This window comes from Anas platyrhynchos, chromosome 5, assembly GCF_047663525.1.
Source record: "Anas platyrhynchos isolate ZD024472 breed Pekin duck chromosome 5, IASCAAS_PekinDuck_T2T, whole genome shotgun sequence".
NCBI lineage: Eukaryota > Metazoa > Chordata > Aves > Anseriformes > Anatidae > Anas > Anas platyrhynchos.
Genome location: NC_092591.1, coordinates 42,087,322 through 42,102,122, shown reverse-complemented (window position 1 = coordinate 42,102,122; position 14,801 = coordinate 42,087,322). Strand labels below are relative to the sequence as shown.

The window sequence follows — 14,801 nt, the reverse complement described above, 5'->3', positions numbered from 1 at the left end:
GGCTCAAAAGCAGCCTATGCCTCCTGGTCTGTTTTATGCCTTTGCTTTTGTTACTACATCCTTGTAAGTCTTCAACAGGGAAATGAAATTACCCTATACAAAAGAAACACCATCCAGAAGAAACTTCAGGTGCTAGGGCCTGAATTTTCACTGAAACCAAAGGCAGGTATCTTACTGACGTGAAGAAAGGGGCTTTATCTATCCTGGTTTGTTTAGTACTGAAGGAGCGTGAAAGAGATGCATGTCCTTGTCTCTGAAGAGGAGGCGAAGGAACAGCTAGTGCAAGGAACGCAAAATTCAGTTATGCCGAACTAACAGGTGGTTGTATCCCAGCTTGGAGACCACAACACAGAATCACCTAGGTTGGAAGAGACCTCCAAGATCACGTAGTCCAACCTCTGGCGTAACACTAACAAGTCCTCCACTAAGCCGTATCCCTAAGCTCTACACCTAAACATCTTTCAAAGACCTCCAGGGATAGTGACTCCACCACTCCCCTGGGCAGCCCGTTCCAATGCCTAACAACCGTTTCGGTAAAGAAGTTCTTCCTGACACCCAACCTAAACCTCCCCTGGTGCAACTTTAGCGCATTCCCCCTCGTCCTATCACCAGGCACATATGAGAATAGACCAACCCCCACCTCGCTACAGCCTCCTTTGAGGTATCTGTAGAGAGCAATAAGGTCGCCCCTGAGCCTCCTCTTCTCCAGACCGAACAATCCCAGCTCCCTCAGCCGCTCCTCCTAAGACTTCTTCTCCAGATCCCTTGCCAGCTTTGTTGCCCTTCCCTGGACTCACTGGAGCCCCTCAATATCCTTCTTGTAGCGAGGGGCCCAGAACCGAACACAGTACTTGGGCTGCGGCCTCACCTGAGCCAAGTACAGGGGGACAATCACCTTCCTTAGTCCTGCTGGCCATGCCGTTTCTTGTAGGAGTCAGGATGCTGTTGGCCTTCTTGGCCACCTGAGCACACTGCTGGCTCATACTGAGTCGACTAGCCACCAGTACTCCCAGGTCCTTCTCTGCCAGGCAGCTTTCTAACCACTCAGATGGCTTTTCCAACCAGCTTCAAACTTCCAGATCTAGAGGAACGCTTTGACTGCGGCCTGAAAGCCACGTGTATGTAAGCTGCCGCAAGCCAGCCAATCTTCTTCCCATGACCTGCCAGGAAACAGCAACGTAGGCAGGTAACCAAATTAAAGCCAAAACTTGCCAGCCCAGTCCTTGACCTGAATAGTGAGTGAGGATCCGGATCCTGGCATTTATGCGCGATAGCTTCTACACAGTCAAAGTAAATACACCCCGGGTGCCCTGAGCTGGAGGACCACGACGGTGGGCACGATAAACTCCCAACCGACCCTGAACGTGTGCGGGATTTGCTGCTCCACCTGGATCTATACAAGTCCGTGGGTCCGGATGGGATTCATCTCAGGGTGCTTAAGGAGCTGGCTGACGCCATCGCGGGACCTCTCTCAATTATTTTTCAATGATCTTGTGAATCTGGAGAGGTCCCAGTAGACTGGAAGCTGGCAAATGTCGTACCAATTTTCAAGAAGGGCAAGAAAATAGACCGTGGCAACTACAGGCCTGTTAGTCTCACATCAGCGCCTGGTAAAATTCTGGAGAAGATGATCCTTGAAGGTATTGAAGCGCAGCTGGGGGACAATGCAGTCATTGGTCCCAGCCCACATGGGTTCATGAGGGGTAGGTCCTGCCTAACAAATCTGAATTCCTTTTATGATAAGATCAGCCATCTGGTTGATCAAGGGAAACCAGCTGACGTGATCTTTTTGGACTTGAGCAAAGCTTTCGACATAGAATCATAGAATATCCTGAGCTGGAAGGGACCCTTAAGGATCATCAAGTCCAACTCTTGACACCGCACAGGTCTACCCAAAAGTTCAGACCATGTGACTAAGTGCACAGTCCAATCTCTTCTTAAATTCAGACAGGCTCGGTGCAGTAACCACTTCCCTGGGGAGCCTGTTCCAGCGTGCAACCACCCTCTCTGTGAAGAACCCATGGTTTCCCATGGGATCCTACTGGACAAAAATGTCCAGCATACAACTTAGCAAAAACACCATACGATGGGTGAGCAATTGGCTGACAGGCAGGGCTCAAGGGCTTGTGGTAAATGGGGCCACATCAGGCTGGCGCACGGTCACTAGTGGGGTCCCTCAAGGCTCCATTTTAGGGCCGGTCCTCTTCAATGTTTTTATAAACGATTTAGATGTAGGACTAGAAGGTGTTTTGAGCACATTTGCTGATGGCACCAAACTTGGAGGAGTTGTAGACTCAGATGAGGGGCTGAGTGTGGAAAGGCCTTGCAGAGAGATCTGGACAGATTGGAGAGCTGGGCGATCACCAACCGCATGAGGATTAACAAGAGCAAGTGCCGGGTCCTGCACCTGGGACGGGGCCACCCTGGCTATATGTACCGACTGGGTGACGAGATGCTGGAGAGCAGCCCCGCAGAGAGGGATCCGGGCGTGGTGGTTGACAGCAAGTTGAACATGAGCCAGCAGTGTGCCCTGGCAGCCAGGAGGGCCAACCGTGTCCTGGGGTGCATCAAGCACGGCATTGCTGGTCGATCGAGGGAAGTGATTGTCCCGCTCTACTCTGCGCTGGTGCGGCCTCACCTCGAGTACTGTGTGCAGTTCTGAGCACCACAGTATAAAAAGGACATGAAACTGTTGGAGAGTGTCCAGAGGAGGGCTACGAAGATGGTGAAGGGCCTAGAGGGGAAGCCGCATGAGGAGCAGCTGAGGGCACTGGGCCTGTTCAGCCTGGGGAAGGGGAGGCTAAGGAGGGACCTCATTGCAGCGTACAACTTCCTCGCGAGGGGGAGTGCAGAGGCAGGTGCTGACCTATTCTCCGTAATCACCAGTGACAGGACCCACGGGAACGGTGTTAAGCTGAGGCAGGGAAGTTTTAGGCTGGATGTCAGGAAGAGGTTCTTCACCGAAAGGAGGGTGGTTGCACGCTAGAACAGGCTCCCCAGGGAACTAGTCACTGCACCGAGCCTGTCTGAATTTAAGAAGCGATTGGACTGTGCACTTGGTCACGTGGTCTAAACTTTTGGGTAGACCTGTGCGGTGCCAGGAGTTGGACTTGATGATCCTTAAGGGTCCCTTCCAGCTCAGGATATTCTATGATTCTATAAATAGTCCAGTCAGAGGTCATGGGGCTAGATTTAGAAAAGTCCTGCATAAAGAAGGGATCTCAGAGAAGAAAATGTAGATAGCATTAATATCAAGAAAAGGAATTCTGATTGCTAAATTGTTTATCTGTCATGACTAGACAGATGAAAATCTATGATGGCAAGTTTGCCTTTAAGGTCATTTTATTTTTATTCATTTCTTTTATTTATTTGTATTTATTTTTTTAACAGGCTCTGTACTAATTTTGCTCACAGAATGACTAACAGAAATATGAGCTTTGTGCAAATTTTGTATTTAATTCATTATGTCAACTGTAACCACTAAGCCCCTTGTCAGGTTATTTCTACAAGTGATAAGGAGCAATAGACCTTAAAACCTTGAAGCCAGGTAGACGAGCTTATTCCACAAGGTCTCTTGGCTTCACCCTTGTTAAGTGCAACCTGCCAGGTGTGGGTCATTTGACCTTTGTTATATAGGAAGCCTGAGGACGGGTGGGGGAATTGCCTCCCCAGGAGAAACTGAGGCTTGGGTAGCCTAGGGTGTTTTTCTCTCGTGGTGAATCGGGCTCAGTGTTCCCTACTAGGCTGCTTTTCCTTCAAGTTTTCTGCCCTCTCTGTGAAATAGCTTTAGAGACTCTATGAGCCAGTTACATTGGTGGTGCCTTCTTCAGAAGAACCCTGGTTGGACTATTTCACTGCGAAGCACGTTGGAAGTGACTCGAGTTCAGGAGACAGCAGGTAAGAGTTCCTGGGTTCTGTGGTTGTTACTGTTGAGGAGTTTGAGTACTTCCTTCACCTTGTCTGTATCCTGTGAAATTACATAGGTGGCTTCTAAGCTCCCTTTTAAGTACTGGAGGAAAACAAAAAAGGCTGCAGAAGCCCAAGTGCACACAGGTCAGCCTGAAGTTGAACAAAATTCTTAAGTATTTGAAAGATTGAAAAACGAGCTGTGGGAAGAGGCGCAGAGTCGCTGGGGCGCAGAGTCGCTGGGGCGCAGAGTCGCTGGGGCGCAGAGTCGCTGGGGCGCAGAGTCGCTGGGGCGCAGAGTCGCTGGGGCGCAGAGTCGCTGGGGCGCAGAGTCGCTGGGGCGCAGAGTCGCTGGGGCGCAGAGTCGCTGGGGCGCAGAGTCGCTGGGGCGCAGAGTCGCTGGGGCGCAGAGTCGCTGGGGCGCAGAGTCGCTGGGGCGCAGAGTCGCTGGGGCGCAGAGTCGCTGGGGCGCAGAGTCGCTGGGGCGCAGAGTCGCTGGGGCGCAGAGTCGCTGGGGCGCAGAGTCGCTGGGGCGCAGAGTCGCTGGGGCGCAGAGTCGCTGGGGCGCAGAGTCGCTGGGGCGCAGAGTCGCTGGGGCGCAGAGTCGCTGGGGCGCAGAGTCGCTGGGGCGCAGAGTCGCTGGGGCGCAGAGTCGCTGGGGCGCAGAGTCGCTGGGGCGCAGAGTCGCTGGGGCGCAGAGTCGCTGGGGCGCAGAGTCGCTGGGGCGCAGAGTCGCTGGGGCGCAGAGTCGCTGGGGCGCAGAGTCGCTGGGGCGCAGAGTCGCTGGGGCGCAGAGTCGCTGGGGCGCAGAGTCGCTGGGGCGCAGAGTCGCTGGGGCGCAGAGTCGCTGGGGCGCAGAGTCGCTGGGGCGCAGAGTCGCTGGGGCGCAGAGTCGCTGGGGCGCAGAGTCGCTGGGGCGCAGAGTCGCTGGGGCGCAGAGTCGCTGGGGCGCAGAGTCGCTGGGGCGCAGAGTCGCTGGGGCGCAGAGTCGCTGGGGCGCAGAGTCGCTGGGGCGCAGAGTCGCTGGGGCGCAGAGTCGCTGGGGCGCAGAGTCGCTGGGGCGCAGAGTCGCTGGGGCGCAGAGTCGCTGGGGCGCAGAGTCGCTGGGGCGCAGAGTCGCTGGGGCGCAGAGTCGCTGGGGCGCAGAGTCGCTGGGGCGCAGAGTCGCTGGGGCGCAGAGTCGCTGGGGCGCAGAGTCGCTGGGGCGCAGAGTCGCTGGGGCGCAGAGTCGCTGGGGCGCAGAGTCGCTGGGGCGCAGAGTCGCTGGGGCGCAGAGTCGCTGGGGCGCAGAGTCGCTGGGGCGCAGAGTCGCTGGGGCGCAGAGTCGCTGGGGCGCAGAGTCGCTGGGGCGCAGAGTCGCTGGGGCGCAGAGTCGCTGGGGCGCAGAGTCGCTGGGGCGCAGAGTCGCTGGGGCGCAGAGTCGCTGGGGCGCAGAGTCGCTGGGGCGCAGAGTCGCTGGGGCGCAGAGTCGCTGGGGCGCAGAGTCGCTGGGGCGCAGAGTCGCTGGGGCGCAGAGTCGCTGGGGCGCAGAGTCGCTGGGGCGCAGAGTCGCTGGGGCGCAGAGTCGCTGGGGCGCAGAGTCGCTGGGGCGCAGAGTCGCTGGGGCGCAGAGTCGCTGGGGCGCAGAGTCGCTGGGGCGCAGAGTCGCTGGGGCGCAGAGTCGCTGGGGCGCAGAGTCGCTGGGGCGCAGAGTCGCTGGGGCGCAGAGTCGCTGGGGCGCAGAGTCGCTGGGGCGCAGAGTCGCTGGGGCGCAGAGTCGCTGGGGCGCAGAGTCGCTGGGGCGCAGAGTCGCTGGGGCGCAGAGTCGCTGGGGCGCAGAGTCGCTGGGGCGCAGAGTCGCTGGGGCGCAGAGTCGCTGGGGCGCAGAGTCGCTGGGGCGCAGAGTCGCTGGGGCGCAGAGTCGCTGGGGCGCAGAGTCGCTGGGGCGCAGAGTCGCTGGGGCGCAGAGTCGCTGGGGCGCAGAGTCGCTGGGGCGCAGAGTCGCTGGGGCGCAGAGTCGCTGGGGCGCAGAGTCGCTGGGGCGCAGAGTCGCTGGGGCGCAGAGTCGCTGGGGCGCAGAGTCGCTGGGGCGCAGAGTCGCTGGGGCGCAGAGTCGCTGGGGCGCAGAGTCGCTGGGGCGCAGAGTCGCTGGGGCGCAGAGTCGCTGGGGCGCAGAGTCGCTGGGGCGCAGAGTCGCTGGGGCGCAGAGTCGCTGGGGCGCAGAGTCGCTGGGGCGCAGAGTCGCTGGGGCGCAGAGTCGCTGGGGCGCAGAGTCGCTGGGGCGCAGAGTCGCTGGGGCGCAGAGTCGCTGGGGCGCAGAGTCGCTGGGGCGCAGAGTCGCTGGGGCGCAGAGTCGCTGGGGCGCAGAGTCGCTGGGGCGCAGAGTCGCTGGGGCGCAGAGTCGCTGGGGCGCAGAGTCGCTGGGGCGCAGAGTCGCTGGGGCGCAGAGTCGCTGGGGCGCAGAGTCGCTGGGGCGCAGAGTCGCTGGGGCGCAGAGTCGCTGGGGCGCAGAGTCGCTGGGGCGCAGAGTCGCTGGGGCGCAGAGTCGCTGGGGCGCAGAGTCGCTGGGGCGCAGAGTCGCTGGGGCGCAGAGTCGCTGGGGCGCAGAGTCGCTGGGGCGCAGAGTCGCTGGGGCGCAGAGTCGCTGGGGCGCAGAGTCGCTGGGGCGCAGAGTCGCTGGGGCGCAGAGTCGCTGGGGCGCAGAGTCGCTGGGGCGCAGAGTCGCTGGGGCGCAGAGTCGCTGGGGCGCAGAGTCGCTGGGGCGCAGAGTCGCTGGGGCGCAGAGTCGCTGGGGCGCAGAGTCGCTGGGGCGCAGAGTCGCTGGGGCGCAGAGTCGCTGGGGCGCAGAGTCGCTGGGGCGCAGAGTCGCTGGGGCGCAGAGTCGCTGGGGCGCAGAGTCGCTGGGGCGCAGAGTCGCTGGGGCGCAGAGTCGCTGGGGCGCAGAGTCGCTGGGGCGCAGAGTCGCTGGGGCGCAGAGTCGCTGGGGCGCAGAGTCGCTGGGGCGCAGAGTCGCTGGGGCGCAGAGTCGCTGGGGCGCAGAGTCGCTGGGGCGCAGAGTCGCTGGGGCGCAGAGTCGCTGGGGCGCAGAGTCGCTGGGGCGCAGAGTCGCTGGGGCGCAGAGTCGCTGGGGCGCAGAGTCGCTGGGGCGCAGAGTCGCTGGGGCGCAGAGTCGCTGGGGCGCAGAGTCGCTGGGGCGCAGAGTCGCTGGGGCGCAGAGTCGCTGGGGCGCAGAGTCGCTGGGGCGCAGAGTCGCTGGGGCGCAGAGTCGCTGGGGCGCAGAGTCGCTGGGGCGCAGAGTCGCTGGGGCGCAGAGTCGCTGGGGCGCAGAGTCGCTGGGGCGCAGAGTCGCTGGGGCGCAGAGTCGCTGGGGCGCAGAGTCGCTGGGGCGCAGAGTCGCTGGGGCGCAGAGTCGCTGGGGCGCAGAGTCGCTGGGGCGCAGAGTCGCTGGGGCGCAGAGTCGCTGGGGCGCAGAGTCGCTGGGGCGCAGAGTCGCTGGGGCGCAGAGTCGCTGGGGCGCAGAGTCGCTGGGGCGCAGAGTCGCTGGGGCGCAGAGTCGCTGGGGCGCAGAGTCGCTGGGGCGCAGAGTCGCTGGGGCGCAGAGTCGCTGGGGCGCAGAGTCGCTGGGGCGCAGAGTCGCTGGGGCGCAGAGTCGCTGGGGCGCAGAGTCGCTGGGGCGCAGAGTCGCTGGGGCGCAGAGTCGCTGGGGCGCAGAGTCGCTGGGGCGCAGAGTCGCTGGGGCGCAGAGTCGCTGGGGCGCAGAGTCGCTGGGGCGCAGAGTCGCTGGGGCGCAGAGTCGCTGGGGCGCAGAGTCGCTGGGGCGCAGAGTCGCTGGGGCGCAGAGTCGCTGGGGCGCAGAGTCGCTGGGGCGCAGAGTCGCTGGGGCGCAGAGTCGCTGGGGCGCAGAGTCGCTGGGGCGCAGAGTCGCTGGGGCGCAGAGTCGCTGGGGCGCAGAGTCGCTGGGGCGCAGAGTCGCTGGGGCGCAGAGTCGCTGGGGCGCAGAGTCGCTGGGGCGCAGAGTCGCTGGGGCGCAGAGTCGCTGGGGCGCAGAGTCGCTGGGGCGCAGAGTCGCTGGGGCGCAGAGTCGCTGGGGCGCAGAGTCGCTGGGGCGCAGAGTCGCTGGGGCGCAGAGTCGCTGGGGCGCAGAGTCGCTGGGGCGCAGAGTCGCTGGGGCGCAGAGTCGCTGGGGCGCAGAGTCGCTGGGGCGCAGAGTCGCTGGGGCGCAGAGTCGCTGGGGCGCAGAGTCGCTGGGGCGCAGAGTCGCTGGGGCGCAGAGTCGCTGGGGCGCAGAGTCGCTGGGGCGCAGAGTCGCTGGGGCGCAGAGTCGCTGGGGCGCAGAGTCGCTGGGGCGCAGAGTCGCTGGGGCGCAGAGTCGCTGGGGCGCAGAGTCGCTGGGGCGCAGAGTCGCTGGGGCGCAGAGTCGCTGGGGCGCAGAGTCGCTGGGGCGCAGAGTCGCTGGGGCGCAGAGTCGCTGGGGCGCAGAGTCGCTGGGGCGCAGAGTCGCTGGGGCGCAGAGTCGCTGGGGCGCAGAGTCGCTGGGGCGCAGAGTCGCTGGGGCGCAGAGTCGCTGGGGCGCAGAGTCGCTGGGGCGCAGAGTCGCTGGGGCGCAGAGTCGCTGGGGCGCAGAGTCGCTGGGGCGCAGAGTCGCTGGGGCGCAGAGTCGCTGGGGCGCAGAGTCGCTGGGGCGCAGAGTCGCTGGGGCGCAGAGTCGCTGGGGCGCAGAGTCGCTGGGGCGCAGAGTCGCTGGGGCGCAGAGTCGCTGGGGCGCAGAGTCGCTGGGGCGCAGAGTCGCTGGGGCGCAGAGTCGCTGGGGCGCAGAGTCGCTGGGGCGCAGAGTCGCTGGGGCGCAGAGTCGCTGGGGCGCAGAGTCGCTGGGGCGCAGAGTCGCTGGGGCGCAGAGTCGCTGGGGCGCAGAGTCGCTGGGGCGCAGAGTCGCTGGGGCGCAGAGTCGCTGGGGCGCAGAGTCGCTGGGGCGCAGAGTCGCTGGGGCGCAGAGTCGCTGGGGCGCAGAGTCGCTGGGGCGCAGAGTCGCTGGGGCGCAGAGTCGCTGGGGCGCAGAGTCGCTGGGGCGCAGAGTCGCTGGGGCGCAGAGTCGCTGGGGCGCAGAGTCGCTGGGGCGCAGAGTCGCTGGGGCGCAGAGTCGCTGGGGCGCAGAGTCGCTGGGGCGCAGAGTCGCTGGGGCGCAGAGTCGCTGGGGCGCAGAGTCGCTGGGGCGCAGAGTCGCTGGGGCGCAGAGTCGCTGGGGCGCAGAGTCGCTGGGGCGCAGAGTCGCTGGGGCGCAGAGTCGCTGGGGCGCAGAGTCGCTGGGGCGCAGAGTCGCTGGGGCGCAGAGTCGCTGGGGCGCAGAGTCGCTGGGGCGCAGAGTCGCTGGGGCGCAGAGTCGCTGGGGCGCAGAGTCGCTGGGGCGCAGAGTCGCTGGGGCGCAGAGTCGCTGGGGCGCAGAGTCGCTGGGGCGCAGAGTCGCTGGGGCGCAGAGTCGCTGGGGCGCAGAGTCGCTGGGGCGCAGAGTCGCTGGGGCGCAGAGTCGCTGGGGCGCAGAGTCGCTGGGGCGCAGAGTCGCTGGGGCGCAGAGTCGCTGGGGCGCAGAGTCGCTGGGGCGCAGAGTCGCTGGGGCGCAGAGTCGCTGGGGCGCAGAGTCGCTGGGGCGCAGAGTCGCTGGGGCGCAGAGTCGCTGGGGCGCAGAGTCGCTGGGGCGCAGAGTCGCTGGGGCGCAGAGTCGCTGGGGCGCAGAGTCGCTGGGGCGCAGAGTCGCTGGGGCGCAGAGTCGCTGGGGCGCAGAGTCGCTGGGGCGCAGAGTCGCTGGGGCGCAGAGTCGCTGGGGCGCAGAGTCGCTGGGGCGCAGAGTCGCTGGGGCGCAGAGTCGCTGGGGCGCAGAGTCGCTGGGGCGCAGAGTCGCTGGGGCGCAGAGTCGCTGGGGCGCAGAGTCGCTGGGGCGCAGAGTCGCTGGGGCGCAGAGTCGCTGGGGCGCAGAGTCGCTGGGGCGCAGAGTCGCTGGGGCGCAGAGTCGCTGGGGCGCAGAGTCGCTGGGGCGCAGAGTCGCTGGGGCGCAGAGTCGCTGGGGCGCAGAGTCGCTGGGGCGCAGAGTCGCTGGGGCGCAGAGTCGCTGGGGCGCAGAGTCGCTGGGGCGCAGAGTCGCTGGGGCGCAGAGTCGCTGGGGCGCAGAGTCGCTGGGGCGCAGAGTCGCTGGGGCGCAGAGTCGCTGGGGCGCAGAGTCGCTGGGGCGCAGAGTCGCTGGGGCGCAGAGTCGCTGGGGCGCAGAGTCGCTGGGGCGCAGAGTCGCTGGGGCGCAGAGTCGCTGGGGCGCAGAGTCGCTGGGGCGCAGAGTCGCTGGGGCGCAGAGTCGCTGGGGCGCAGAGTCGCTGGGGCGCAGAGTCGCTGGGGCGCAGAGTCGCTGGGGCGCAGAGTCGCTGGGGCGCAGAGTCGCTGGGGCGCAGAGTCGCTGGGGCGCAGAGTCGCTGGGGCGCAGAGTCGCTGGGGCGCAGAGTCGCTGGGGCGCAGAGTCGCTGGGGCGCAGAGTCGCTGGGGCGCAGAGTCGCTGGGGCGCAGAGTCGCTGGGGCGCAGAGTCGCTGGGGCGCAGAGTCGCTGGGGCGCAGAGTCGCTGGGGCGCAGAGTCGCTGGGGCGCAGAGTCGCTGGGGCGCAGAGTCGCTGGGGCGCAGAGTCGCTGGGGCGCAGAGTCGCTGGGGCGCAGAGTCGCTGGGGCGCAGAGTCGCTGGGGCGCAGAGTCGCTGGGGCGCAGAGTCGCTGGGGCGCAGAGTCGCTGGGGCGCAGAGTCGCTGGGGCGCAGAGTCGCTGGGGCGCAGAGTCGCTGGGGCGCAGAGTCGCTGGGGCGCAGAGTCGCTGGGGCGCAGAGTCGCTGGGGCGCAGAGTCGCTGGGGCGCAGAGTCGCTGGGGCGCAGAGTCGCTGGGGCGCAGAGTCGCTGGGGCGCAGAGTCGCTGGGGCGCAGAGTCGCTGGGGCGCAGAGTCGCTGGGGCGCAGAGTCGCTGGGGCGCAGAGTCGCTGGGGCGCAGAGTCGCTGGGGCGCAGAGTCGCTGGGGCGCAGAGTCGCTGGGGCGCAGAGTCGCTGGGGCGCAGAGTCGCTGGGGCGCAGAGTCGCTGGGGCGCAGAGTCGCTGGGGCGCAGAGTCGCTGGGGCGCAGAGTCGCTGGGGCGCAGAGTCGCTGGGGCGCAGAGTCGCTGGGGCGCAGAGTCGCTGGGGCGCAGAGTCGCTGGGGCGCAGAGTCGCTGGGGCGCAGAGTCGCTGGGGCGCAGAGTCGCTGGGGCGCAGAGTCGCTGGGGCGCAGAGTCGCTGGGGCGCAGAGTCGCTGGGGCGCAGAGTCGCTGGGGCGCAGAGTCGCTGGGGCGCAGAGTCGCTGGGGCGCAGAGTCGCTGGGGCGCAGAGTCGCTGGGGCGCAGAGTCGCTGGGGCGCAGAGTCGCTGGGGCGCAGAGTCGCTGGGGCGCAGAGTCGCTGGGGCGCAGAGTCGCTGGGGCGCAGAGTCGCTGGGGCGCAGAGTCGCTGGGGCGCAGAGTCGCTGGGGCGCAGAGTCGCTGGGGCGCAGAGTCGCTGGGGCGCAGAGTCGCTGGGGCGCAGAGTCGCTGGGGCGCAGAGTCGCTGGGGCGCAGAGTCGCTGGGGCGCAGAGTCGCTGGGGCGCAGAGTCGCTGGGGCGCAGAGTCGCTGGGGCGCAGAGTCGCTGGGGCGCAGAGTCGCTGGGGCGCAGAGTCGCTGGGGCGCAGAGTCGCTGGGGCGCAGAGTCGCTGGGGCGCAGAGTCGCTGGGGCGCAGAGTCGCTGGGGCGCAGAGTCGCTGGGGCGCAGAGTCGCTGGGGCGCAGAGTCGCTGGGGCGCAGAGTCGCTGGGGCGCAGAGTCGCTGGGGCGCAGAGTCGCTGGGGCGCAGAGTCGCTGGGGCGCAGAGTCGCTGGGGCGCAGAGTCGCTGGGGCGCAGAGTCGCTGGGGCGCAGAGTCGCTGGGGCGCAGAGTCGCTGGGGCGCAGAGTCGCTGGGGCGCAGAGTCGCTGGGGCGCAGAGTCGCTGGGGCGCAGAGTCGCTGGGGCGCAGAGTCGCTGGGGCGCAGAGTCGCTGGGGCGCAGAGTCGCTGGGGCGCAGAGTCGCTGGGGCGCAGAGTCGCTGGGGCGCAGAGTCGCTGGGGCGCAGAGTCGCTGGGGCGCAGAGTCGCTGGGGCGCAGAGTCGCTGGGGCGCAGAGTCGCTGGGGCGCAGAGTCGCTGGGGCGCAGAGTCGCTGGGGCGCAGAGTCGCTGGGGCGCAGAGTCGCTGGGGCGCAGAGTCGCTGGGGCGCAGAGTCGCTGGGGCGCAGAGTCGCTGGGGCGCAGAGTCGCTGGGGCGCAGAGTCGCTGGGGCGCAGAGTCGCTGGGGCGCAGAGTCGCTGGGGCGCAGAGTCGCTGGGGCGCAGAGTCGCTGGGGCGCAGAGTCGCTGGGGCGCAGAGTCGCTGGGGCGCAGAGTCGCTGGGGCGCAGAGTCGCTGGGGCGCAGAGTCGCTGGGGCGCAGAGTCGCTGGGGCGCAGAGTCGCTGGGGCGCAGAGTCGCTGGGGCGCAGAGTCGCTGGGGCGCAGAGTCGCTGGGGCGCAGAGTCGCTGGGGCGCAGAGTCGCTGGGGCGCAGAGTCGCTGGGGCGCAGAGTCGCTGGGGCGCAGAGTCGCTGGGGCGCAGAGTCGCTGGGGCGCAGAGTCGCTGGGGCGCAGAGTCGCTGGGGCGCAGAGTCGCTGGGGCGCAGAGTCGCTGGGGCGCAGAGTCGCTGGGGCGCAGAGTCGCTGGGGCGCAGAGTCGCTGGGGCGCAGAGTCGCTGGGGCGCAGAGTCGCTGGGGCGCAGAGTCGCTGGGGCGCAGAGTCGCTGGGGCGCAGAGTCGCTGGGGCGCAGAGTCGCTGGGGCGCAGAGTCGCTGGGGCGCAGAGTCGCTGGGGCGCAGAGTCGCTGGGGCGCAGAGTCGCTGGGGCGCAGAGTCGCTGGGGCGCAGAGTCGCTGGGGCGCAGAGTCGCTGGGGCGCAGAGTCGCTGGGGCGCAGAGTCGCTGGGGCGCAGAGTCGCTGGGGCGCAGAGTCGCTGGGGCGCAGAGTCGCTGGGGCGCAGAGTCGCTGGGGCGCAGAGTCGCTGGGGCGCAGAGTCGCTGGGGCGCAGAGTCGCTGGGGCGCAGAGTCGCTGGGGCGCAGAGTCGCTGGGGCGCAGAGTCGCTGGGGCGCAGAGTCGCTGGGGCGCAGAGTCGCTGGGGCGCAGAGTCGCTGGGGCGCAGAGTCGCTGGGGCGCAGAGTCGCTGGGGCGCAGAGTCGCTGGGGCGCAGAGTCGCTGGGGCGCAGAGTCGCTGGGGCGCAGAGTCGCTGGGGCGCAGAGTCGCTGGGGCGCAGAGTCGCTGGGGCGCAGAGTCGCTGGGGCGCAGAGTCGCTGGGGCGCAGAGTCGCTGGGGCGCAGAGTCGCTGGGGCGCAGAGTCGCTGGGGCGCAGAGTCGCTGGGGCGCAGAGTCGCTGGGGCGCAGAGTCGCTGGGGCGCAGAGTCGCTGGGGCGCAGAGTCGCTGGGGCGCAGAGTCGCTGGGGCGCAGAGTCGCTGGGGCGCAGAGTCGCTGGGGCGCAGAGTCGCTGGGGCGCAGAGTCGCTGGGGCGCAGAGTCGCTGGGGCGCAGAGTCGCTGGGGCGCAGAGTCGCTGGGGCGCAGAGTCGCTGGGGCGCAGAGTCGCTGGGGCGCAGAGTCGCTGGGGCGCAGAGTCGCTGGGGCGCAGAGTCGCTGGGGCGCAGAGTCGCTGGGGCGCAGAGTCGCTGGGGCGCAGAGTCGCTGGGGCGCAGAGTCGCTGGGGCGCAGAGTCGCTGGGGCGCAGAGTCGCTGGGGCGCAGAGTCGCTGGGGCGCAGAGTCGCTGGGGCGCAGAGTCGCTGGGGCGCAGAGTCGCTGGGGCGCAGAGTCGCTGGGGCGCAGAGTCGCTGGGGCGCAGAGTCGCTGGGGCGCAGAGTCGCTGGGGCGCAGAGTCGCTGGGGCGCAGAGTCGCTGGGGCGCAGAGTCGCTGGGGCGCAGAGTCGCTGGGGCGCAGAGTCGCTGGGGCGCAGAGTCGCTGGGGCGCAGAGTCGCTGGGGCGCAGAGTCGCTGGGGCGCAGAGTCGCTGGGGCGCAGAGTCGCTGGGGCGCAGAGTCGCTGGGGCGCAGAGTCGCTGGGGCGCAGAGTCGCTGGGGCGCAGAGTCGCTGGGGCGCAGAGTCGCTGGGGCGCAGAGTCGCTGGGGCGCAGAGTCGCTGGGGCGCAGAGTCGCTGGGGCGCAGAGTCGCTGGGGCGCAGAGTCGCTGGGGCGCAGAGTCGCTGGGGCGCAGAGTCGCTGGGGCGCAGAGTCGCTGGGGCGCAGAGTCGCTGGGGCGCAGAGTCGCTGGGGCGCAGAGTCGCTGGGGCGCAGAGTCGCTGGGGCGCAGAGTCGCTGGGGCGCAGAGTCGCTGGGGCGCAGAGTCGCTGGGGCGCAGAGTCGCTGGGGCGCAGAGTCGCTGGGGCGCAGAGTCGCTGGGGCGCAGAGTCGCTGGGGCGCAGAGTCGCTGGGGCGCAGAGTCGCTGGGGCGCAGAGTCGCTGGGGCGCAGAGTCGCTGGGGCGCAGAGTCGCTGGGGCGCAGAGTCGCTGGGGCGCAGAGTCGCTGGGGCGCAGAGTCGCTGGGGCGCAGAGTCGCTGGGGCGCAGAGTCGCTGGGGCGCAGAGTCGCTGGGGCGCAGAGTCGCTGGGGCGCAGAGTCGCTGGGGCGCAGAGTCGCTGGGGCGCAGAGTCGCTGGGGCGCAGAGTCGCTGGGGCGCAGAGTCGCTGGGGCGCAGAGTCGCTGGGGCGCAGAGTCGCTGGGGCGCAGAGTCGCTGGGGCGCAGAGTCGCTGGGGCGCAGAGTCGCTGGGGCGCAGAGTCGCTGGGGCGCAGAGTCGCTGGGGCGCAGAGTCGCTGGGGCGCAGAGTCGCTGGGGCGCAGAGTCGCTGGGGCGCAGAGTCG

The 14,801-nt window shown here is 67.9% G+C and overlaps 1 long non-coding RNA gene across 1 annotated transcript in view; it reads left to right on the top strand.

Moving 5' to 3' along the window:
• The first annotated feature begins 3,677 nt into the window (after positions 1-3,677).
• LOC113841112 (uncharacterized) overlaps positions 3,678-14,801 on the top strand; it is a 35,549-nt gene continuing 24,425 nt past the window's right edge. The window contains exon 1 of the long non-coding RNA XR_005266507.2: positions 3,678-3,897. This is a non-coding gene — a long non-coding RNA (uncharacterized lncRNA). The remainder of the gene's footprint in view (positions 3,898-14,801) is intronic.